Below are 26,546 nucleotides of genomic sequence, written 5' to 3'. Positions count from 1 at the left end.
CTTATTACAAGATCATGAGATAGTGGAAAATTAATCTTGCAAAGTAACTGAGCTCATAACGCACATGACTTTTCTCCCTTCCTGAGCTCTATGTGAATTCTTTCCTAAATTGCCTATCTTGCATAATTTTAATTGGATCCTGGAACACCATGACCTTGATGCAGCCGCTACAGTATCTCAGTGCTGTCTTCTACAGTTATATATGGTACAGTGCCTTCCAAATCCGTGAACCCTGAGAGATCACAAGTGTATGCTGTGAAGGGCTGTTTTTCTTCTACCCAAACATTTTTGATTCAAGGTCTTCCAAGAAGGCTCTGATTGCCTTGGAAGGTCACCAAGATAAAGAACCCACTTCAGTAACTAGCCGAGTTTCTAATAAGCTGCACTGGTGGTAGTTCTGAGTGATAATCCCGGCTTTACTCTCAAAGATGGGATATCACTTGTGTGACGTTCTCTCTCAGAATCTGAGCATGGCTGGAAACATAAACCATGCCTTGAGACTACTGCCACCTCCTGTGCCTAAGTCAGGGAGGTCACTTCAGACCTGAGCAAGAGACAGCTCTGCACACTTGGGGGATCTTTGGTGGTACTACACTGCTGGTACTCTAAGGGTACTACAACTCTCTGGAGCAGATCCTGCAGTCCTACAAGAATCACAAAAGCCCGGCCTTCAGTACAAATGGATTCTTACAGAAAGTTTATCCTTCTCTCTTTGCATCACAAGGAATACAAAATTCACCAGAAAGACTTAAAAGATAATCCAAAATTGCAACAAGATGTGTACTTGGGCTCTGCAGCATTCAGCACAGTGGAGCCTTTCATTAGGAACATAAAAATGGGAACCTTTTGCCACCTTTCATCCACACATGCCAAGACAGTCCCTGCAGTCTGAGACATGGGGCAGTGGGAACAACAAGAGTGAAAAAAGGCTTCATTGCACACATTATTTTCCACTTGTACCTACAAATCTCCACTTCACCAGGTCAGCAGGTCTAGTACTATGACCTCTCAGTATGTATCACATCCTCAGTGTTTTCTCAAGGTGCTCTGCAAAATAATTTATCTCAAAAGGCAGAGCGATGGAATTTTTTTAACTCCTCACCAAGGTTTGGAAAAACTCCTTCCACTCTGACTCCAGCTCTTAAACCTGCCTCAGTCTTCAATCAAACATCAAAATGACATCACCATTTGAGTTATCACCTCAAAGGAATGCCTCATTATTAAGGAGGTAAGACAAATTCCATTAAGTTTCCTTCTGGAAAACACTCATTTCCCCACAAGGCAGCAACAACTAGATACCAAGTCAAGGTACTCCTAAAACCAGCATTAACACGAGCCTCCTCAAGCTACTGAGGGATGCAGGGCAAGAACAAAGCATCATTCAGAAGGTTCATGCACCTTCACCAGTTTTATGGTGCCTTCCCTACCTCTCCTTCCCGACGAGTACTGCTGCTCCAGCTTTTGTGTCCACCAGGCTTCATTTAATAATTTCAGATGATCTGTTCTCCAAACTCAGGCTGTAAAGATTTTCCACTGCAAAACAGTTCAAGCTCTCTAAATCTACAGAAAACTTAAAACTTTTTTTTTTTTTGGTCCCCCTCAGAAAAGTGCTGAAGGGAGGACCATAAAGCTTTTTGTGAGCCTTGCAGGGTCTTTCAGGCTGGCTGCTCCAGTGCCAGACTGAGCTCCCACACTCCAAAACACAAAGGCTGAAGGTCTTAAATCCTGAGCAGGGCTCCCAGATGCTCTGCTGAGATCCTGGTACCAAAAGCCATGTTTCTAGGATGCACAGCTCCTTCACACAGAAAGCTGTAGGCCAGGTAGTCACCGCCAGGCTTGCAGCCAGCACTTGTGTGAACTGCTTCCTTCCTTCCATATTCCATTTTGGGAACGTCATCGGAAGAATAAATAAATTGCAAGCCTCTCACGAGTGGAGAAGTGGTGAGCTCCACACTCAAATCTGTCTCTAAAGTCCTTTTGAGATAATTTGGTCTTTATAAATAGGTTCACACCCAACTCCACAACTCAACATTTTCACAGTGACTGGGGGACCACAGGAGGACGGACAAAGCTCGGCCCCAGGAGAAACTGCAGCCTTTGCTCACCCTGACTCTTAAAATCTGCCAAACCCACTTGTGTCAGCCTACTTTTTTTACATTTCATTTCAGGCCCATCTGAGCCACGTGCCGGGTTTGGGTGTGATGATACCTGAGGTGATGAGGCACTCGGGAGGGCTGGGCTGGGGCTGTGTTCCCTCAGCAGCACAGGGGCTGGGAATCCCCATCCATCAGATGCTTGGGGAGGGAGCCCTGGAAAACAGCCACGTACAACACAAAAAACCCCACAACAAAACCTGAACCTTAACATCTGTGAGCATGTGCTCCCTGGCCCATTGCTTTTAACGAGATTTTAACTTTCTAACTGAGCACCCCCTCAGGGTGAAACACCGTAACTCCCACAAACATTTATAAATCGGCCTCTGCTCTGTCATGTGTGGGGTTTTTTTTAATAAAAGGGGTCTGCTTTTGGGTCTTCCAGATAGTATGAAAGGGGCAGTGGCTGCAGGGCAAACACGACAGGCAGGACCCACCTCTGGCACCCTCCTCCCTCAGGGAGCTTTGTGGAGCCATCCCTGATTTAGAGGGGACAAACCTGAGGCCAGTACCCTTCCTTGGTGGGAGATGCTTCCCACCAGGCACTCTGTGACCCTGGAAAACAATTAGAACCTCCTCACCTCACACTTTTGCTCTGTTCTCCACTGGGCTACCCCACCACGCCCCAGAACAGTGGCACTTCGAGTCTTCCAGCTTTGCTGCATCCTTAAAGCTTGAGTCCCTGCTGTGATATTTTAGTGCTTGCAAATTAAAGGGGCATCAGTCAAAAGATAGAAAAGAAAAAAAAAAAAAAAAAGGATATCTCTTTTCTCCCCCCCGCTCCGTCTCAGAAAGGTCAGATTTGGAATTAATTTTATCCTGTGTAATGTTTTGGCTTGGTTCGTATTTATTCCAAGTGAGTTCACCCATTTCTACTGCAGCAATAAAAGGTCATGAAACCACTGAATTCTCTTTCTCCTAAAAGGGGTGAATCCCTTCTAGGGAGTGAATCACCAGTGAAGTGTAAGGAAAGAAAAGAAAATGCAAAAATATCTTCTGTGAGACTGTAATCACAGCTGGGTGCAATTACAAAATGCAAAGGGGGACTTTGGATGCCATTTGTTTGCATCAATTTTTAAGCCATCTGTTTAATTTGATTGATGAACACAGGGAAAAAAGTAAACCAAACCTTTTATCTTCTTGCTAAAACAAAACAAAAAAAAATAAATAAAGCAGTTCCTTTCTGCAATATTTGTCTATGCAGCAATAGGAGCCAGCACAAACATTTGACCAGACTGGGAGAAGGGAGGAGGACAGGGAAGGGCCTTGAATCACTTTTTCAGAAGATAAATCTAAAATGATCCTGGCCCTCAGCTAATACTCCACATGTTAAAAAGGAGATATGTGTGTGCACATATGTGAAAGTAATTATGTTGGTTTTATTAGTCATCTGTTACAGAGATTGGTTCCAACAGAAAGTTTGGGCTCCAGATCAGAACTCTCTGAGGAAGGACAGTATCCAGAACTGAACTTTTGACTCAGGCTGGCATAAAGATAAATGGCTTTTGAATCCAGGTTTTTGGTTCATTGACTCCATTTGGTTTTCCTTGGTTTGTTTAGTGCAAGAATTCAGCGTGTCAGATGAAACGTAAACGCATCTAAACTTATCCTGCTGGAACAAAATAAAAAGTTTCAGTGTGTGTTTGTAGTGCATTGTTTTCAATCAAATGCTTTCAACAAAAAAAAAATCTTCTTGGTTCACATGTTTTGAAACATTCTTTTTAAAGGCTTCCCAACTCTACTGTTGGTATCCAATAGTACTACAAAAAAAACCCCCAAAACAAAACAACAAACTAACAAAGTATAGGAGGCTTAATTTTTAAAGGCTGAATCCTTAATAGTGTATAACTGTGCCTCCCTATAAGAGAGACTAAACTTTTGTAGTCAAAACCAAAGGCATCCAAAATTATTAGATACTTTGTTAAGTCTTAGTTAAGAGGTCTAATGAAAATACGAAAATATGATCAGGAGCCACTTGCATTTCACACTTTTCTTATACCTTTTTTAAAAAAGGCTACCTGGTTGTCATTGTTAGGTGTTGAAACAAGGTTGTCAATGTATGTTTTAGGGAGAAAAAGATACTGTAGAAATTTTCAATCCTTGGCATTTTTGTAGACCCAACTTTTATTTTAAAACAGGTAATTTGGTGCATAAACTGAATGCCCCATTTCAGTTCAAATGCAGAACACAAGTTCTAAAGACATTTAAAAAAAACCCAACCAATTTTTAAGCCCACATTATGATTTTTTTTTTTTTTTTTTTTTTTTTTTTTTTTGGTGCCAGGCACATGACCTTTCAAGGCCTTATTCTGGTAATCCTCATTATTTAACTTTTGGGAGATTATTCAGCCCTCATTGAGGTGACCTGTTCTCCTTTGCTCAGTCATGAGAGTTATTTGGGTTGCACTTGTGTGGAGTTGGGGAAGCAACAGGAATGAAAGGTCCTACTTTCACCTTCACTTAGCAAAATTAAATGTAATAAATGTAAGTCTTCAGTTGTTATACTGAGTTATTTTAGATAACATTAGATAAGTACATCTACAGAAAAAATATTTACACTTTTATCTACACTTTACTCCTGCCTGTATTTTAGTGAGATAGCAAATAAGTAACTGGAATAATAGTGGAAATAATACTTGAAATAATTCCTTCCTTTTGATTAAATTCTCTGCAAAGAGCTGTGAAGAGAGACAATCACTGCAGTGACAGCAGTGCAGTGACCTGGGAGGTCAGAACTCAAAGGTGCAATTAAGACACTCTTGTGCTAAAGTTCTGCCACTCCAGTCTGCTCTTCTATTTTTTTTAAGCTCATTTAGCACTGACTACTGGGAAATGCAGTGATGGACATCAGAAGTGGGTCTCAAAAAGTACAGATGTACAGGCAAACCCATTTCTCGCTGCTGGAGAAAACTGGGCACGTTCAGGGTGCACTTCATCACATCCTGTAAAGGGTATTTCAGCCTGGTCAAGGAGTGTCATGCTGGGGATGTGCCTGTTCTCTCCACTGACTATAAAGAGAATATAATATAAGCAGCTCAGATATGGATATGGTATCCCAAGCTGTAAATATCTAAAATTAGCTAAGAAGAATGTCATCCCCAGTCTCTTATTGCCTGATTGATCATTATACAAGTGTAAATAATCTGGCATCCAACTAATGAATGTTTCATTTCCTCGAGCACATGCTCTGACCCTCAATGAAGAAATCTTTGAGAGCTATCTTTGGTTTACAAGCTGAGCTGGTATTTCAAGCTGGGAGGTATTAAATTAGTATTTCCAGAAGAATCTGCTGCTGACCAAAGGCATTGAGGGATTGAGATAAAAGGACAAAGTTTGCAGCCTTCATGGGGCAGCCTGGTTAGGGAGTCAGCTGGAATTTTAGGGGAGAGGTAAACTGAGAGTTAACACCCTCCAACAGTGAACAAGAAGAAATAAACATAAATAAAAATACTGCCAGGTTCTCCTCTTTGTATTTGGAGGGGGAGAAAAAAAGGGAGCAAACAAAGGGTTACAACTTTGACAGGAACTTCTCAAAATACTAATTATGAAAAACATGAGTGCTTATCCCCTGTGACCAGTAAACACTGCTAACCTCTATTATTATCTCAACACTCTCCTGCTGACTTCTGTCCCCTTGTGAGGACAGCAAACCTATTACTTTGCTGCTTCTGATTAGGCCCTTGCCATTCAAACTATCCTGTATGTGCTTCATTTGAAACCCGTGACATTTCCATGGAATAATACAGAACCCAGAGCACATCCAGAAAGTGAAACCTCTGTACACCTGTTTACAGAGGCCATGGCCTGCAGGTGTAAATTAATGGGGGCCTGACACCTTCAATACCTGTTTTCTATGGTCTCTGTTAAGGTAGGGCCAGACTCCTCAGACCTTTAAATTACACCACACCACAATAAAGAGCAAATAATACTTGTGAGTTTATGCACGTTGTTGGAAAGTAAAATTTTAATACAATAAAGTTGTAAGCATCACTTAAAGTTTGCCATATTGGCAGCAAGTTATGGCTTTAGCAATGAAAAAAACCCAAGTGTTTACGAAATGCTGGGTTTGCAGCAGGCAGGCAGGGTTTTTTTTCAGAAGGAATTGGTATTTCCAGGCAGCAAACTCTCTGTCAGGGTGGTGGTAAACTGCTCAAGGCACGATGTTTAATAACGACTCCTTGCATGGTGGGAAGTCTGACTGTCCATCACAATACAGTTACAGATTACACAATAATCTATAAACAGTTTACAGTGGGATGGTTTGCAAACGCTCTGCTAAATACAGAAGGTTTGCATCTGTGTCTCTGTTTACTCTGAGGGGCAGTTATTTAGAAAACCAAGAATGAAAAGTTTAATAGCGAACAAAACAAAGATGGATTGTTCACAGTGAGCTTTCCGAAATATTTCAGTGAAGCATTAAAGCAGCTTTTAGCTCTGCTGGCAGGGGCTGAACCCTCCCAGGAGCTGTATTTGGAGTTGTTGCTGACAAAACTCATGTTTGGGAACAGATTAGTTGGTAGACTGGTAACTTAGTTAACAGGAGATGTGGATATTTGTTTTAGAGAGGGTTGTTAAGTTCAGGAGTAGAAATTTTCTGGGTACTCTTGAAATAATACGGGAAGGGAGAGCGGGAAGGGATTTCCTGCCTGAGTTATTCTTCCCTCACCTTTCCCAGAGGAATAAAGAGAAAAGCCATGCCCATAATCACGATCTTGATGACCTGGGACTATCAAGTTCCCACTGTACAATGCCCCCTCTCTGCTACTGATATCCTTAACTCACCTCTCAGGGAATGCAGAGCAGCAGTAACTGAACAACAGTCTGGAAATCCTCAGGGAAAAAAGGTGCAGCACAAGTCAAAATGAGTTCTCGCATTTTTCTCTCACTTTGAAACATCTATGCCCAGCTTACAGAACAAGCTCAATTCTGCTGTAGCTCCCAGCCTTGCTCACATCCCTGGAAGTGTCCAAGGCCAGGCTGGACAGAGTTTGAGAAGCCTGGTCTAGTGGAAGGTGACCCTGCCCATGGCAGGGGGTTGGAACAAGATGATCTTTAAGGTCTCTTCTACCCCCAAACTGTGACTCTGTGAGTACCATACAAGGCCCTGGCAAACTGCAGGTTATAGGGGACCATTCACTCTTGAAGCCTGGGATGAGACCAAGTAATGCTGTGGGAAAATCCAGCTACCATTGCAATAAAATAGCATAGAACAGGAATTCCCACCATTTACCACTGGATATAGATTGGGCAGAAAGCATCCATTACCACCAAGTAAATCAAACCAGAAGTTTTCAAGAGCCAACCCTTTAGAAAAGACCTCTTTCCTTAAAAAACACGGGAAAAAAGCTGAAGCCATGGCAGAGATTAGAGATTAGTAAATAAGTGTTTCACAGCCTCTCAATACATTCAGAAAGAAAATTCTTTTGGAGGAGGAAATTGGCGATTGTTTTCTGAGATTTCTAAGTTGCTTTAAAAAAAATAACTACATGCAACGATGATGTTAGAAGAAAAACAGAACAACATCAAAGACAGATTAAGCACATTTTCTTTCCTTTCACATAAATGCACTCACACACCCCCATGCACACTCTTTGATGACTGGCATTTACTGGAAGCGATTTCAAGCAATCTTTAAAAATTTCCTCCTTCCCCAAAACCTCCAATCTCAAACTCTGGAGGGCCATTCCAAGCCCCTCCGCACGAACAGCTGCAGCTGGGGAAGACATTTCTCCTGCTCAGCTGTTCAGTGCCCCTTCTTGCCACACCCATGTATCCATCAATCATACACAGGTCATTAGAGAATCCCTCCCGTGCTCCAGTGCACAGTCAGCCTTAATCTGCTCCTGCAGCGCTGACTGGGATCGTGGTGAACAGCATCTGAACCCTCTCTCCAGCTCGAGGTCCCCGTGCTGGGTGACACCCGAGCTCTCCCATCACCCATCCTGGCCCTCCCCCTTCAGGGCTTTTTTTCCCCCAAGGACATGAAAGTTATTTAGAGGCTCCTCTCAGACAGCAGAAATTCGAGCAATTTTCTGTGTGGCTTGCTCACCATCCTGATTCAGCTGTAAATAGACTCCCAGCTGAAAGTCCATGTGTACTGTCTTTTTAAGCTGTACCAGAGCTAGAGGGATGCAGGCTGACATACACTGATGCTAAAAACCCCAGAGTGCTGCAGTGGGATTCAAATATTTCCCTTTGTCAGAAAACACAGTGAGTTTGGGGAAAATTCTGGAGGAGAGACATTAACCCTACTGAGTCCAACAAAACTCTGCAGGTGTCTGCAACTGGAAATGTCTTCCAGCTGCAAATAACTTTGCTGAAACATGTGCTTACCTGCTAAAGGGAGAAGAAAACGGGGTTGGATAGCAAATAGGGAAGACTTTGCAGCAGGTTTCCGAGAGTCACGTGAAAATTCTTGACAGGCGACACACATGGGTTGAAAAAATTCAGCCCCTTGCAAAAAAGGCAGCTCTGCAACAACAGATGAACAGAAAAGCAGCATTGCAAATATTGCTATTCTGGAATATGTTTCAAGAGTGCACTAATAACCCCCTAATGGCATACAAAGAAGTAAAATAAGCATGGTAATCAGTGCTGTTCTACCTCATCACTGACACAAATATTTCTTCTTGTACTTTCCCCCTTTCTGTTTTATTCTCTTAAGGGGGAGCAACTAATTGGCAACAACACTGAGAGCTACACCTATCCCTAAAGAGGGTAAGGGAGTTTCCAAGAGCACACACGGTTCTGTGGTGGTTCTGTGTTCCAGCGCTAAGGAGGTGACATGAAGAGGTTTGAGATATGCTGCACGATCTGCTGTGATCAGCTTTGGAGAGCAGCTGTCCTGGAAGGCCCACACAAGACTTAAATGCATCATCTGGAAATACTGGAAATTCTTTCTTTAGGGCTTCAAATGATGGCTACAGTATCACTGCCTGCCCTGCTCTGGTCTTGAAGTGCCTCTCTAAGATGACTATTAACGCAATAAAAACACCAGAGTGGGTAACTTGGTACAGCACAGAATTTAGAATTACGTGACTTCTAACCCCAATACAAACATCATCATAATTTAAATATTTTTTTTTAAAATCACTGATCAATAAATATCAAACGCTTTTAGAAAAAAACCTCATATATATACACACAAATATACATACATATACACAGTGGTATTCACATGCATCCACATTCTGAGTACAGCTCTTCATGCCTTGCACTTTGCACAGTCATTAGTAACACACTGCTAAATTTAACTAGAAATGCAGAGCTGTCCTGTTTGGCTCAGTTCACCCTGGGCATAAACCACTCTTGCTTTTGTTTCGTGGCGTTTCACATCCACTTCCCAAGGATTTTGCTGCTTGAGTTCAAAAATATGTATTTTAAGGTTAATCTTTGCTGTGCTTGAGAGAACTAAATAATCCCCTTATACTCCCACCTTTTGTGTGAGCTTCACTCTGTTACCACTTATTTTAGGGTGCTGGTTTGAAGCAGAGCTGTGTGGAGTTGGTTTTTTTGCCTGCAGTGTGTTCAGGAGCTCAGACACACAGCCTTGCAGAAACGGAGACATCACCCCCAGCCTGCAGGACAAAGAGCCACAAAACTGCTGCTTTGAGCTCCTGGGAGCAAGGCAGGGAAACCAACCTCTCAGTGGCACCTGGGAGATGACACACAAATGGATTTGAAGCGAGGGATGTGAACAAAACCACAAGATGTGAGCTTGGTACACTGGATGTGGACACACCGGACCAACAAAAAACTCCTGGGGACACAGCTGGATGTTGCACCAGTACATGGAAAACTGCTTTAAGCAAACAAGTTGTATCAGGGTAGAGCTTTCTTAATATATCTGGGTTTTTACTGCGAGTGCCTGGCAGCTGCCAGAGTGCTCAGGACACTGAGGGCTTCCAAAATCTTCCAAAAGATCAACTGATCTCAGCTGGAAGTGGATACTACCAAAGCACACCCCTCATATAACAGGTTTCCCTCTCTGGAGACTTTCCAAACCCACCTGGACGAGTTCCTGTGCCACCTGCTCCAGGTGACTCTGCATTGGATGAATGATCTCCAGAGGTCTCTTCCAACCCCAACAAGTCTGTGATTCTTATAATCAATTTTGGACTTTTTTTCCCCTCCCTGCTTAAAAGGCAAACTGAAGAAGATTCATCATCTTCTCTTCTAAAGTATATGAGAAATCTCACTGATTTTATGGACAGAAAGTGCAATAATAGTTAATCAGTTCCCAGAAGACTGAATGCTTACAGATACAGAAATAGTGTTTTGCTTGGAGATCATGCTTTGACATTCCTATGCCAGCAGATTAAAAAAAAAAAAAGGCCTCCATTTTGCCTATAACCTGTGATAATTTGATTAGTCAGGATAATAAACTTTCATCACAGTGCTATTCTTCAGGATTTGAGGGGTCATTTCAGAATAAAATTCCACTGCCTTTTTTACTTAAACCGACCTAACCTTGAAGATCAAAGCTCAGCTGGTCCACCAATGCAAGCACGAAGTATAAATTATTATTTTTTTAAAAACTTGTGAATTACATTTATCTGGCTTTCATCTAATATCCTGTATATCTTAAACTATTTATAGGTTCAGGGGAAAAAAAAAAAAAAAAAAGAAAATGCCTGAAAAAAACCCCAACCCGTGATGCTGCTGTATACTGTAATTAAACATATTCCTCACTCCTGCTGAGCAATCAGTGGGTTACTTTGGCAGATAAAGCAAATGAAGAATTCATTTGTTATCAAGTACTGATACCATGCCTTAAATCAGGCATCTCCCAGAGGCAGAATTCCAGAACTGCTTTACAGTTTCCTCAGGCACACAGTGCTTACCCAACCCCTCCACCTGAACACAGGGAAAGCAGCAACTCCCTCAGGACAATCACTGTGAAAGACCCAACCTACTTCTGCAGGCACAACCATCAGATTGTAGCTTTAGAGACTCCTGTCCAGCACGGAAAAAAAAAACTGACTCCAGAGGGTTTTGGACCCTAAAGCTGCAACAAAATCCAGATTCATCTCAAGCTGCTCTGAGCCACAGGGCAGTGTCATTTCCAGGTATGTTCTGAGACGTGAGGCAGAGGAGGAAAACATGCAGCAGATAATTATTGGTTAATGATGCCACTTGAAAAAAAACCAGCTGTTTGGGAATTTGTTCAAAACCAAAGTGCTACTCCTGGCAGAGAGTCTAGATGTCCAAATGTTCGAGAGTATTCAAAAATAAAGGGTAAAACACAGGATCATTCCTCACAAGTGCATTACAAATACAACAACTGCCCCCCTTATTCTAAGTGACTGCATTTTAAAACTAATTTATTTGTGACTGTGGGTGAAATTGATTTCTCCTACAGCATGAGCTTGCTCAGTGAAGGGAATGTCAGCTCCTCCTCAGGACTGACAACGAGAGCTGCTGTAAATCAGTCTTTCAATGGAGCTGACAGAGTTGCCCCACTTATCACCTACTGCTCAGGCAGCTCCAGCCCGAGAAATCGGTCACACAGGCTCTAATTTCGGGTATTACTGTGCATGTCTTTCAATCCAGCCCCGAGTGGCCAGCAAATAAGCTCTATAATTTCAATGACTGCAGCCTACAAAGGCTCAAGCCAAGAATCAAAGCACCGGTGATTGCAATTATAATACAATCAGCCTGGCGGGCTGACGTGATCCAGGTCTGGCTGTTAAAACCCACAGCAGGACCATTAAGGACCTTTTCCTACTGGAAGATTTTACTTTGGGGCTGCAGTGACAGGGAAGCTCGGCCATGGCTGGGAATCGCAAAGGCTCGCTCACCTCTTTCAGGATTTTACCAGCTCAGCTCAATCGACCAGAAGTGTGGGAAAAAAAAAGTGCATGGGAAGAATGAAGTGCAAAGACATGAATGTAAAACGCACCATCTGTGCTCTTGGCTTCGTTCCTCAAGTTGCATACATGCAGATTTTCCTTTGGGCTTGCTGAGCTTTATTTCAGCCTATGAAGCAAGAGGCCTTTTGTGCTCTTGGCCTTCCCCTCCCCAGCCATTGAACTGGTCAGTCCTCAACTGGTCCCACCAAGCAGAACCAGAGGGTTCACCCTGTGCTGTCCCTGGCTTCCCAAAATCTTCCGACCTCTGAAAGACCTTTCCTTCCCTTTTTGCCCAATATAAAAAGATGACACTACATCTTCTGGACTTTCCTTCCTTGATCTTTCTCCTTTAAAAAAAAAAAAAAAATTTCCCTGTAATGGAATTAAAGCTCATACTATAGCTTCAAATTATAACTAAAGGATGGATTCTGATGAATTCTGGCTACAGAAGAGCTCCTGTTGACTTTCCCTGGGGCAACATTGTACCTCAGACAAATAATTAGATTGTTTTTAAGGCTGACTTCTCATTGCTGATTTTTTTTTTTTTTTTTTTTTTTTTTGCTGACAGCCCATTTCTGCTGCATGTATTGCTGAGTTTCTTTTCTGCTGCAATAGTGGCACTTAATCTGCTTATATCTCCGAGGACATAAACTAATGAAGATCAAAACCTAAAGGCAACAATTTTCCCTGAAAACCCTTGATGTTACTCTTAAAAGAAGCCAGATGAAAAAGTTGCAGAAAGCTCTGTGTCGACTTTAACTCTGTGGTGACAAGGAAAAAGCTAAAAGATACCAAAACCAAAAATGAAAATGTAAAGCCAGTCTCTCTTGAACAGTTCCAGGGATGGCTCTGCCTTAATGAAAATCACAGAAAAATAATCAACAATTTCAGCAGGAAAAGACTAGAAAAATCCTATTCACAGCGTGTATCATTTGAAACTAAATTCACATCAATGCCCTGTTTAACAGGCTGCCCATTTACAGGGCTCACGTGAAAGTCAACATCCCACAGTGATCTCAATAAAACATGAAAGCTTCAGGTTAACTCAGGGAGAAGAGTTCCTGGATGGGTGAGTGCAGCATAACTAAACACTAAAAGTTCCCTTTGAACTTTACACAGGCTTTTTCAGGATGAGACAGAAAAATCTCTCCTTTGCTTCCATTAAAGCACTCAAACTCATGAATTTTTGAAGCAGCATTTGAAGGGTTTTACTGGAAAAGGATGCAGTGAGTGTAAACGAGAGCATTTTGGAAGAATTTCACTTGAGCCCCTGCTGGGTCTCCTTTGCTGGCTCAGTCACTTCAGGCAATCTCAGGCACAGGAACTGTCAACTGCTTTACCCCTGAATCTGAAAACTGAACAAATCCAGGCAGGATTTTCTGCACAGCAGCTTTGCAGTATCTCTGCAGCAGCATTTCTCTCCCCACCAACCCCTCACCCCAAAAATAAAAAAAAAAAGGGGGGGGGGGAAATAAAGCAGCAAGCATTCCACTTCAGCTGCCTTTGCTTCTGACTGAAATGCCAACATTTCTTAGTGGCCTCCTTCCTCATTCCCAAGAACTGTGGGAGGTGGGAGAACAAAAAAAGGGAACATTTCGATGTGTCCCCCCCTATTTATCAGCAATTCCTGCACCTCGGGGAGGTCCTGCCCACGGCCACCCTGCCCCAGCCCCCTGCTCAGCCTCTGCCTGCAGAGCTGCCAGACCACACAAAGCAGCCGCTGCTGGAGCCAACCTGCAAAACATCTGCCACAGACAGGAGCTTCCTATTAAGAACAATGGAGAGATTAAGAGACGGGTGGATCCTGGGCAATCCAGAGTCCCAGCCAGTTTAGAGACACAAATCTCACCCTTCTCATCCGACCCCTTCACTCCTGGCACAGCCAGTTTTGGATGGAGCATCAGGAGAGTTGGGGGGGAGAGGCACCTGACAGCAGAGCAGAGCCAAAAGTGACTTCCAAGGCAGCAAGAATTTAAAGCCTGCGTGGCAAAAACAGGAATGACAAAGTCCCAACCCACAACCCCCCCGACAGCTTTATCTGCCTCTTTTCACATATCTGCAGACTCTGCTGAACATGCTCTAAGGCTCACCAGCGTTATCGTGGGCATCTCTACCCAAACCACCAAGCTTCTGGCTCAGCACCTTTCAGGCACACACCTCTCACAGGTCTATTTTTAGGGCAGAGTTGGGGTCACTTATGGCCACTGTAGGGATTACAGAGCCAGCACTGGCACCAGACTAGAGACATATGCAGAACCTGCAGTGGAGTTTTACAAGAGATGCTCACAAGGCCCTGGCTGCAACGAAAAACTGTGGCTGGGTGGCATGGATTGGACAAAAAAAAAAAAAGGGAAATATTGTAATCCTCCATTCCTGTGGTCGCTAGGACTTCAGGGAAAGAAAAGAAAAAAAAAAGGATAGCACTCCAGAGTCAGGAATCCTGAAAGCAGAAGTAATTGTCACCTGCATTTAATAACGTGAGGGAAACAGGAAAAAAATGAATAAGAATAATAAGTAGGTAGCTCATCCTAAGCTCATCACAAATGGTTTCCCAGCCTGCAAAGAGAAATTTAAGAAACGATGACACTGCTACCCCTCCTGCCCCTCCCTGCTCTACCAAAGCAAGGATGGATGGCCAGGGGCTCTGTTTTACTGTCCCTGTGCAAACCCAGTGGTGCCAAGGGGGGTGAGGATCCGGTGAAGCTGCCAGATGCAATACTGAGATACTTTCTGCTCCACCAGCCCTGCAGATTTGGAAGAAAGGTAGCAAATAGCTGCAGGCAGCAACTTCTTATATTTCCTCTGACGTTTCTACTACACTCTCAGACTCAGACTGTGACTATGCACGAGGCGGCAGCTGCTTAGTCAAAAGCTTCCTGAGGAAACCCAGAAACATGAGAATACAGCTCCACAGCCTGCATCTGCTGCCATTCTCAAAGCACACACTGCTGCCTGAACCCCTGGAGAATAACAGGAGAAAAGGATATAAAAGCAGCATTTGACTCCTCTCTAGTGAGGATGATCTGCCTGGATATCAGAGGATAAATTACTGTGGGAGGAGACAGACCAGGTCCCTCACCTCTTAGCTGACAAAGTTTGTGGAGATGTGAGTATTGGGCTTGGACTTACACAAAAGCTGGCAAGTTCATGGCTCCATCAATGCTCCATCACTGGATAAACTGTGCAGCAAAGTGGGGAGTTTTGGTGTGCTGGAGGCAGCATGGAGGGAAAGGTTTTGTGGGAAATAAAACTGACTTTAAAAACAAGAGGTAAAGCGAAGTAGCAGCCATTACAGGACAAAAAGGACCTGAATTCAACTCATTTTTTTGTGTCCGGCCATCACTAATTTACAGTCCTACAGTGCAAACACTGGGGATGTAAAAACTGTCACCTCATCATCACCTCTGAGCAGTCATGAGAGACTCCTTGAGCCTCCAAACAACGTCCAATTTTTCATCAATAACTCAGTTGCAGAGCTAATCTCAGGGATTAACAACAGCCCAAATGGTCCTTCAGACTCAGGAAGGGGTGTTTGGCACTGACTAAACTCTGGAAAATCTCTATCATCGTTAGTAACACCAAGACAGGAGTATCAAAAGTAGTGTGTTGTGTGGCTTTTTTTTATCTTGGGTACACAAGGTATCCTTCTATTGCTGTCAACAGATGCTGGGTCAGGACCCAGGCTGTTATGAGACCACCTCGAAGAGCCTGTGGCTCTGGGAGAGGAAAGGTGGACTCCACACACCCTGTGCTGGGGGTACCCCCTCAGACACCTCTTGCCAGCCCAATCGAAATTTCCACAAAGGCACCAAAACCATTCACAAAAGCACGCTACACCCTTGGTGGTTTTGTTTAGTTTGGGCTCTGTTACCCCGCACACCGTGTTTGCCTGTTCTCCACAGCACTTGATGCAAAGTACCTTTTCCTCACAAATAAACGGAGGGCATTGACCACATGGCCCCCGGAGCTGGGACTGCCACAAACTGTGCAGCCCCAGGCAGCAGATGGAGGCCCTGAGCTAATGAAGCATTTAGACACTTCTTTAACTAATTTTAAGCACCGAAGTAGTCCCACTTACAGGTCCAACTGGCCATTCCCCTTTGCTTCTAGATAACCTTTTAATGTTCCAAAAGTGATTGTGCTGCATTCAGAGCTATGGGATTCGATCCAGAAAAACCATGTGCGTTGAAATTCTGCTTGGCTCCCGAATTCTGAGAAAATCTTTGATGAAAAGAAGCGAGGAAGGAGATAAAAGGGAGAGGATCCTTAAAGGTTTCAAGCCGCTCCAGGCTCTGCCTTCGGGGTAGTATTTTGCGACCAGGCTATTTACCAGCATTAATCTTCAGTGATTTGTGTTCACAATACAAGTCACTTGCCTGCCTGTGCTGGGTTCAGAGACAGCAGCGTGTCAATGGCAGAGCAGCTGCACCAGTCCAAGTGCACAGATGGTGAGGACGCAGCTCGATTCTTTCCTCCCTCTGTTTCCCTCCTATAATTTTCTTCTCTCCACCTCCCCCCTCACCCTCCAATTCTTTGGTCGGTGGGGGGGGGGGGGGGAAGGAGAGCTACTTAGACCCCAACGTGCCTGAAGAGCAAATTAAATTCTTCTTCTAATCACTTCCTGAGTCTCTGTACTGGCAATCTGTCCTCACCCCAGACGGAAGGCAACTGCTGCTGCACAGCTGGCCTGGCACTGGCAGGGATGGTGGGTGAATGGCAGGCAGGTGTGATGTTGGTTTGGCTCACCAGCTGCAAAGAAATCAAGGGAGGAAACCCTGCCCATGGGCCGAGCAGAGTGGGATTTGAAAGCTCTTCCTGCAGGATGGCCAGTGGTTTAATCAGAGCAAAGCCCAATATGTATTTGTCCATTGATTCCTGCATCAGGCCAGTCGACACATTTACACTTTTGCTACAGCTAAAAACTCAGTGCTAAGTAACAGATACCTCTGGCTACTGTAAATGCATGGGCATCACTTGACTTCACAGGTGTTCACATAAACCCTGCACTCATAATTCCTTCCAGAATTTGCCCAGCTCTGCAGCACCACAGTCCAAGCCCTGGCTCACCACCTGCAAAGCAAGACATGAGCACTCAGATTTGTCTGCAACGCCAGAGTCACCATTCCCAGACACCTCCTGCCACCACCCAAAGCACCACAACCCATTTAACCACCTCTCAGTAAGTAAAAAACACAATAAATTAAGAGCTAAACTGAGTGTTGGTCTGAGAGGGATCTGCAGCACCAGCATGCTAAAGGTTTTGTTCCCAAGGCAGGAAGATGGGGGCTTTGCTGCAGTCAGCAAAACAAGGTGGTTTTAAAACATAGGCAAGTATCTCTTAACTTCAAACATCCCTTGTGACTTTGCTCACCCTGACCAAGGGCATCACCTTCCAGCACTTTATTCCAGCACACCGTGCCGTGCTGCTCAGTAGCCTGAACTGTCTTCAAATTCCACTAAATCCACTGTTTCTTCCTGTTCTTTATCAGCTTAAAAAATCTGCTCTGTTTCTGTCTCATTTGTAGGGGCAGGCAGGACACTGTCAAGGCAGCAGATGTGGGAGTTTGAAAAAAAACCAAACAAAAATCAGTTGGGGGGGGGGGGAACCAAAGCAAATGGATTTTGTTTGCTCCTGCCTGGGATCTCTGAATGTGTGCACAGAGCTCTGGGGCAGCCCAAGCAGTAGCAACGGCTGCCTAAGCTCCCTCATGCCCCTCCAGGAATTCTCCTAATCACTGTGGCCACCCCAAACCACAACCCACCTCTGGGCTTCATATGGGATCATATAGTGCTGAAAAGTTGGGTCATACAGGGCTCCTGGACAAAAAGCCAGTCTGTGGTCTTTGGGAGTCAGAATGTATCTGATAAATCAGAATGTATCAGATAAATCTTGCCAGGCCTTGGAAAGCTCAGGCTGAGAGGGCAGGAACCCCAAAAAGATGTGCCTGTCAGCTGTTCCACCGGGCTTCATGACCATTCTCCACATTCCCTGCAAGAGCACGAAGGAAGAAGCATTCATGGATATGTCCCAGCTGTTTAAAGCCACATTCAACCCTCCCAGCAGCTGATGCTGATGGGATCACCCCACAGGGGCCATCCAGGGTCCGTCTGGACATGCCTTCCACCAGCTGTGTCAGCACGAGAAAGACATCATCCAGACACCCAAAGTGTCTTTCCAGGAGTCATATTCCATTTAATTCCCTCAACAAGGCTGCACCAGGCTCTAGGGAGGACATGTGAAACCTGCAGAGGGGTGGTCACTGTTTCAAGAGCAGAGGCTTAGCCATCTGTTACCCATCATCTGTCTGCACGTTCACCCACATATATCTGTGTACAGATGGGCACCTGCATGGAAAGCCACAGGAAAAACAAGGAATGCTTAGGAAAGAGCCTAGTTCAGTTAATTCTGAACCTTTGCTGCCTACAAAACCCACTCCAGGCTGGGGATTCCAGAGGGTTCAGAGCTACACGCACAGGAGTCTGTGCTCAGCAACCCAATGATTCGCAAATTCAATGTGCTTTTCTCGTTCTTCTTGCCATCATAGATTTTAGGGCCTGCAAGGAACTTTTCTGCTTTGCCCATCTGTGGGGGAAGCAGAACATCCTTCTTTCACAGGATGAGGCCGATAATAGAATATCTTTATTTTTAAAGTGTTTTTCTTCTGTTGTTTAACACTGGATGGGGAAGCTGTCGAAAGAAGGCAAGGAAAGAAGACAGATAATAGGAGGGGCACATTCCTCCCAAGCATTCATCATCCCCCTCGCTTGAATGAGAGGAAAAGCAAAGAAGGAGGAGAGGAAAGAGCATCACATTTTTACCTAAACACGCAGATCATGGGTAGTCTCTACAAACTTAAACTCTTTCAGCTTCCAACAGCACAAGGATTGTTTTGGCAAGAGTGGTGCTCAGTCTTAATTCTTTCCCCCAACTAAACTGGAGATTTACTTTCTAAATGCTGCTAAAGTGGCAACTGAGTGCCTGGAGAGGTCTGAGTACAAGGCAGTGAAGAGGAATTTCCCTCATTTAGTTATAAAAAGGAAGTGTTAATGTGCAGGGCAGGGTCTGCACTTGGTTTGGGGTTTGTACTCTGCCTAACAGGGTGGTTTTAGTGCCTCAACCCAGGGGCTTAAAGGCAGAAAAACAAATCACCAATAAACAACTAAGGCAGATAAATAAGGGACTGGAACTACTTGTTAAATAAGCATGACAAAGGCTACCAGAATTAGCATCTATTAGCATCCACAACTTCCCATATGCTACAAAATAATTATGAGAGCCGGGATTAAAATGAGAACGATCAAGAAACCTTCATGGGAGTTTAGGAAAGACCTGGAAGTATTCAGAGGGAGATAACAGATCTGCAATTCAGTAGCATCTCTCATTAAACATTGTTAAAAGCTCCATGAAAGGGAAATGAAGTTAACTGAATTTAAATCAGCTAATAAATATTCTTTTCCCAGCAAAAAAAAGTCAAAAGGGATGATGCCAGGAGTGTATTACCAATGTTAAAAACTTGACCCTAAAACCAGCAGAATTTATTGTATATGAAGATGCTAAGCATAAACCTTGCATCTTCTTCCTGGCTTCAAATCAAATATTCAGGTAAACTGAGAAGTCTCTGATGACTCTAACAAGGTACAGACAGTGCTGTAGATGGGAAAAATTCACCTTTTAACCTGGATTAGTATTTTCTCTCCTGTCTGTGTAACTGTAGACAATTCTGGTAGTCATACAAAACACACACTTAAGCCTGAGTATCTCCAGGAAATTGTTTAATAATGATAAATGAACAAAAGTCATGCAGAATAAAATGGAAAATCGACTCGTGCTGGAATTATACATTACAGAATTAATTTAGGAAGCATGCTATAATGCCAAATTTGATCCATGCAAGCAAATCTCACTAGCTGGGGCCAACATCTGGCTTCTTATCTGAACCTTCCAAGCTGCTTCTCAGTTATACAAAACTGGCTTGGACATTTTATGAGACTCTCAAATTTTCCAATACTTTCTGTCTTCAGGGATGCCAGAGTTACTACAAGAATGTCTTTTTCCTGGCACTTTGGAGTGATTCAGACCTCCCTGATGGGACACACTACAGGATAATTCATACCAGGAACTTTATTTAGGAGGAGTGGTTTTGTCATGCCAAGCCAAACCAATCATCTGTTAAGCCTGATAACCCACTGACAGCAGCCTTTGCCTAGTCCTCCCGAGCAAAAATGGAAATGAACTTAAAAAAACCAACCACAAACCCCAGCAAAACAAACAAACAAAACCACGAACACAAAGTCATGATCACCACCACGGAGCAGTCAGGGGTGCACCAAGACTCTGTACAGGATCCACAGGGCCCGTATTTTAAAAACTAACTGATACTACAAACCCAAGTCATACCTGTGCAGACAGCAGTGGATGCTTCCTCTTACAGGGAAAATTGGATGTGAAATTAATTTACTCATTGTAATCAGTGAAAATCACCAAATGCAGTTTGCTGGTGTTTCCCAGATCAGGATATAAGTAGATAATCAAAGGAATAAGAAGTGGTCCTCTGTTCTTCCTGGAGAGAACCTCACCAGAATATTTTACAGAGAGAAAAATTAATAGAGTGGTGAAAGGAAAACCAGCAGTACTGGATTACAGAGGGGCTGGATGAGCACATCCAAGCTGGGCTAACACACTTTCTGGAAGATCACTTAACTTCTCTCAGCTTTCTCGTCTCCTTTGCAACCAAGACAACAAAATTTCACAGTTCCTTTTCTTGTAAATCTCCACATCAAATGGACAACACAGGGAGTGAAAACCTTGTACCAAGTTACCAGATGAGGAAATTTTGAGACTCAAGTTACACTTAATTAAAAGAGGCTCATCCTTAAGCCAGCTTTGTAAACTCTTTTCAGTGTTTTCCATGCCTACCCTCCAATAAACCATTCATGCTGAAGACAAACAGTCTCCAGTTTTTAAAGCAGCCACTGTGAATCAGAATAAAAATACTCCTCCCTATCTAGCAACAACACACCATCTTGGAGCCCTTATAACTCCACCTGTTCTGCAGGATAAGCATGTCTAATTTATATAACTCTGGTTTATTTTGGGATACAACGAGAAATGTATAGGAGGAATGATGGCATGTTATAACACCAAACCTCAGGGGTCTGATCAAGCAAGCTTTTCATAAGCTGACCCACCTTGAATCTGAAGAGAGAAGTTACAGTACACAGTAACACCATAACAAACAATTAAGTTCAAAATTGCAACATCTTCATATTCTTGGAACCGCATTCTAAAAAACAACCCCGAAGAAAGTGATTAAATCCAAACACAAGCAAAGACAAGATCTTGGACTGAAGACCTGCTGGGGCTGACCCAAAGCTGCAGCATCTCCCACATTTTGGATCATGGCCCTCAGCCCTTCCAATCCATTTATGCATCACCTACAACTTCAGCAGAGCTGCACAACCCTTAGAAGTGGCTCTTCACACTTAGGCAAGAACTCAGTGTTGTGTCTAGTCTCAGCAAAGGAAGATGCAAGAATATCCAAGAATATCCATTAATTTTTTTTTTCCCCCACCAATAACGGCTGGAACATATCGAGCCTGCTGCTTTCCAGCTCTTCCTCAAGAGGAGAATCCCACAGGAGTCCAAAGACACAAATGAACAGAGTCAATGCAAACCCAGCAATATTTCCAGCCTGGCCCGCTGAGATTCCTACAGGAGTGTCTTCCATCACTTCCCTACTCCCATATTCCCTCTCCGCATGATCAGAACAGCATTTGTTTTATAGAATAATGGCCTAAGTGTCAGCTGCCAGCAAGATAAGTGATCAAATATTTCCTGGATCAGCGGTTAAGGATGGAATAATATTTATTCATTCATCCAGTCCATCTCCTTCCATACAGGAGGCAGCAGGGAATGACTGTCCCTTCCAGCAGACCACACAGGGTAGCTGAGCAGTCAAATCCCAGCAGAAGAGCTGCCCTGATGACTTCAAAACCTCCACCCTGGCCCCCAGGCACAGCCAGGAGAGATGTGACCCTGAGCCACCAGCCCAGCAGAACACCTTCCAGGGCTATCTGTGAACTTTACACAACCCCGACCGACAACCCAACCAGCATTTTTGGGGAAGATTATTTAGCTTCATTCCAAATAGCTTTCCTTGATGTTCAAGTTACCCCAAGTTAAATCTAGTTGCTCTTGCAAAGGCTAAGAGATTATCTTTTGAGTACCCATACCTGAAAGTGCAGGTGTCTTTTCTTCTTGGATTATCTATATTAAGCATTTTTAATCACTCCCTAGAAATGTCCCTTTGGTCTCTCAACCAGCTCTTTCCCTTCCCTCGAAACTTTCGAAGGGCAGGTGCCCTATATTTGAGCCAGGGAGCCAGATGCACCCACACTGCACATGAAAAGCTTGTTATTCTCCCATTCATAGCTGGAATATCACGGCCAACTGAGCTGTCTTGTGTCACTGCTTCCCTGCAGCCCTGTCCGACCAGGGGCCCTCGATTTGTTCCAGCTCTGTGACTGCGGGTGCTCGTTCACACCCAGTTCACACGTTAACCCATCAATCATTTTCTTTTCCCGTTCCCAACCCTCAGTCTCCTCAGATCGTTCTGCACCAGCGCTCTGTCTGCACAGGGACAGGTTATTGCCGATAACTGCAGACACGCGAGTTTTACACTTGAAAAGGTAAAACCCACTGAGTTTTGTTCCCTCCTCAGTTGGCATCATCCCAGCTTCTCTATCACACTACCCCTGAGCAGAACTGTTTTACTCTGGTACAGGACAACCATCACCACATTCCCCAGAAGAGCTGCTGCTTTGTCTGCTCACACCATCAATATAAAGGTACCTCTGTGGTGATATCCAATATCTTTGGGATCACCACTGTGCCCCAAACCACTCCTCAGCCTCCCAAGCAGATTGAATTTCAGCCTGAGCGACACAAAGGAGTATATTGTGGCTATCTGATGGGCAGAAAGGGATTTGGGGTTTACAGTTCCCGGGAGTTTTCAAACAGTCACAGGGAAATGCGACAGAAAGTAAACATTTTTCCACTGAAAACAGCTCAGAAGAAAACTGACATCCCATTTTTGTAAGAATCTTTGTTTCGGATCCATAATCATTAAAAGAAACAGATCTCCAACTCAATTGTCCAAGCAAAGGAATGCCCAGCCCATTTATGTGGTGTTTTCAGAGTTCGCTGTCAGGTTTTGTTTAGCATTCTGCACCGGTCCTACGCTTTGGCTCGCCTGGAAATTTTAAATGCAAATGTATTTGCAGGGTGGCATGTGAGAACAATATCAGAATTTTACCTCACACAACAGCTCCTCACTCGGTTCCATTCAGCTCCCTTTTCCTCCTTCCCTAATACAGAGATTTTGCAACTACTAAAAAAAAGAAAGGCTAAAGCAAGAAAATCTTTGCCTATTATTTTTTCCTACTGAAAGACTTTCCCAGGCCCCTCTGCTAAAACAAGTCTAAACCACAGTTCAAATAATGCTTTAAAATCGCCTACGACTCCAACCTGAGATGTAGAACAGGCAAGCAAATTCTTTAATTAGCAGAGAATAACAGCATTTGATTCAAATCATCCCCACGTAGTATTTTCCATCTTCCAAGGGCTAAATAAGCACTAGGTAATTAAACGCTGCTTTATCCACACCCCAAACTTGTCAGTCTTATCCTAAGGAACCAGGGGAGAAGAAAACACCTCCGAGAGGATGTGCTGCTGGCCAAGTATTTGTCATTTGCTCCTCCTCTTTGTGCTCAGTGTCAATGAGTCCCGGGCCTCAGATGAAGGCAGATAATTACCAGCTCTCATAACAGTTCCTCAAGAGGCTGTGACAGGGCTACTGGAGAGGCAAATTTTTCACTGACCTTATTATGAAGGCATTTCTCGAGCAGTGACGTTGGGCCACTTTAAACAGCGCTGAACGATCAGAACCAGCGCTAATCATTTTCCTTCTGGTGGAAGGATGTTTGTTGTTGCCCACACGTGGGGCGTGCAAACCCAGGCACAACCTGAGCAGTTTGTGCTGAGCTACAGGAGATCAGAACACATTCTAGAAATTATCGTGCCTCTGTGGTGCAGCAGCAGAACCTCCAACTCTCCCTTTAAAGAACAGCTTTTTGGTTTGCATTTGTGGTCTATTATCAAAATACACGTGCAAGAGTGATACTTCAAAGGAAAATGAAGAAGTAGGCCAAAAGGTCAGCAGGCACAAGTGATCAAGCCTCCAGCTCTGGACCAATCCACCTTGTTGCAGTTTACATCCATCGCAATATTTAACTCTATTGTTGAAAGAGGAAATACTATTTTTAGCCACTACCTATTACTTTTGTTCTCAGATAAAGTGCCACATACAGTTCTATTACTGATCTTGCATTTTTTCATAGGCATTTACAGAGCTGTTCATTAATCCCGATGGCTTCTATATTGAAAAAAAATTAATTAAAGTAATTTTAATACCGTGCTTTATTGCACCTAGAATTTACAGCTATAAGTCTATCTGCTGGAAAAATTAAAAGGAAATGTCTCCAGAATGTAAGTGGTAGGAGGTCTGACTACAACCCAAGGCTCAGATTTTTTGAAGTGCTCAGGGCTTGATTTTCTTAAGCACTGAAGATTCAGAACTTGGGTTACACAGACACGTTTCCCTCACTAAACCCCCACAGCACTCTGGATACAAGACTTTGAAAACTGAAAAGAAAGACCTGAAAATCCAGAAATTTTCTCTGGAGCCTAAGCCTAGGAGCGTTTGAAACCTGGCTCTGTCTTGGGTGATGAGTAAGTAGTTCTGGAAATTCCTTTTACGCTGCCTGCTCCGCAATGTCTTTTTTACTGCGTATCCACTGGGAACGTTTCTCAATTCCATATTCCTTCCAGTCTTCCCCTAATTAGATTATTAATGAGAAAGAGAAGGATGAAGCACTAAGTCATTCAATCAATGGTCTATGATATAAATATGAAACCCCTGTCAATTCATGTTCCATAGCAAGTCCCATGTTGTTCATCTACCCCAGAGGAACCAGAGCATTCACCTGACTCCCAGAACAAAGTTTTAGCTCCACTTTGGCTACAGAAGTTACAAAGAACAGTTTTGCCAGGCAGCACCACAGCTCCACATCCAACCATGCACTAGATACCACATGAGTTCATTATCCTACAGCTCTCCTATACTGAACTACTTATTCTATCCAAGTTGTAAGAAAGCTCCCTAATCACCCCCTAATAGTCGTCTTTTCCCTAAAAGCTAATAGGTGCGTGAAACAGAATAAATTACAAGTTATTTATTTTAAATGAAGCGTCAACGTTTAGCTTTAGACCCGTCTTTTCATTATTCATCAATGTGCTGGTAAACACATTGTTTCCTGCAATTCACCCTGAGATGCCTACAAGTACACTGCCTGGAAACGAGGAACATCAGAAGAGCTAAATCATTTCCTCGAACCTTTTTCTAAGGCTCTTCTCTCTTGTTGCTTTTACAATATCAAAACACTGGCACGCATCCACTGTAATGTATTCCTGAAGAGCACGAAGACACCGGACCTTTACCAACGATCACATACGAACTGCCAAAATTAACAGGGACCGCACATGCACACAGACAGAAAGGGACAAGCCCATCTCCTGCAGGAGCTGTCGGAGAATGTGCACTCCAGGGTGGAAACATGCAAAATCATCCTGCAAAAACCATCTTACTCGGGCACAGAGGTCTTACTTGCGTGAACAAGGCTTACAGCTCCCAGCCCCCAGGAACCACATCAGGAGCCAACTCCAGCTACCTGAGATCGCTATTTCAGACTGGAAGAGAAGGAGAGCAGCGTCTGCACAAACACTGATTGAATATTCACGCAGGGAGCAGAACCTGCGAGCCCGAGCTCCGGCATCCACAGGGACCACCCGAGCGCTGCCGGGGCTGTGCTCCACCGCACTCCGCAGCCACAAACAAAGCCGGGAGCCCCCCGAGCCCACCCTTCTCACCAGGAGGTCCCCGGGGCCGCTCCCCGAGCCCTGTGTCCGGCGCGGAAGGGCGCAGGGTCAGACCCTCTTTGCCTTCCCCCAATTCTGCGGGGCTCGCAGAGCCGGCGGCGGCATCGCCCGGTTCCCCCCGAGCCCCACTCACCGCGCACGACCGCGGACAGCGCCGCCGGGGGCAGGAGCCGGAGCGCCCTCCTTACAGCGCGGGAGGGTGCGGGGGGCGCCGGGGGGGGCCCTGCCCTGCCGAGCCGTGTCCCCGGGGCTCGGAGCGCTGCTCCGGGCTCCGAGCGATGCTGAACGCGCGGCCGCGGCAGCCGCGCCGCCGGGGCGGGGACGGGCGGGCCGGGGACGCCCCCGCGCCGCCGGGAGGGGCACGGGGAGGGACCCGCGGAGACAGCAGGACCGCAGAAAATCCCAAATCTGCCCAGCCCCGCCCCGGCAGGGCACGCCCGGACACCCGCGGCCGGGAGCGGGGCACGGCGGGGATGCGCCCGCACCGACCGGGCATTGTCGGGGCAGCCCCGGGGATGTCACAGAATCACGGAATATGCCCAGTTGG

General features: G+C 44.6%; 1 protein-coding gene across 1 annotated transcript in view; it reads right to left on the bottom strand.

The window, feature by feature from the left end:
* PRR5 (proline rich 5) overlaps positions 1-26,240 on the bottom strand; it is a 74,930-nt gene extending 48,690 nt beyond the window's left edge. The window contains exons 1-2 of the mRNA XM_027897729.1: positions 26,133-26,240; positions 8,486-8,623 (exon numbers count right to left, since the gene is read on the bottom strand). The gene's annotated coding sequence lies outside the window, so the exon portion shown is untranslated. The remainder of the gene's footprint in view (positions 1-8,485; positions 8,624-26,132) is intronic.
* Positions 26,241-26,546: the final 306 nt, after the last annotated feature.

The sequence above is a fragment of the Empidonax traillii genome, unplaced genomic scaffold, assembly GCF_003031625.1.
Source record: "Empidonax traillii isolate 1590-97213 ecotype Southwest subspecies unplaced genomic scaffold, ASM303162v1 scaffold557:size1000685, whole genome shotgun sequence".
NCBI classification, from domain to species: domain Eukaryota; kingdom Metazoa; phylum Chordata; class Aves; order Passeriformes; family Tyrannidae; genus Empidonax; species Empidonax traillii.
Note: the sequence above shows the minus strand (reverse complement) of the source record. Positions and strands in the feature narration are given on the sequence as shown.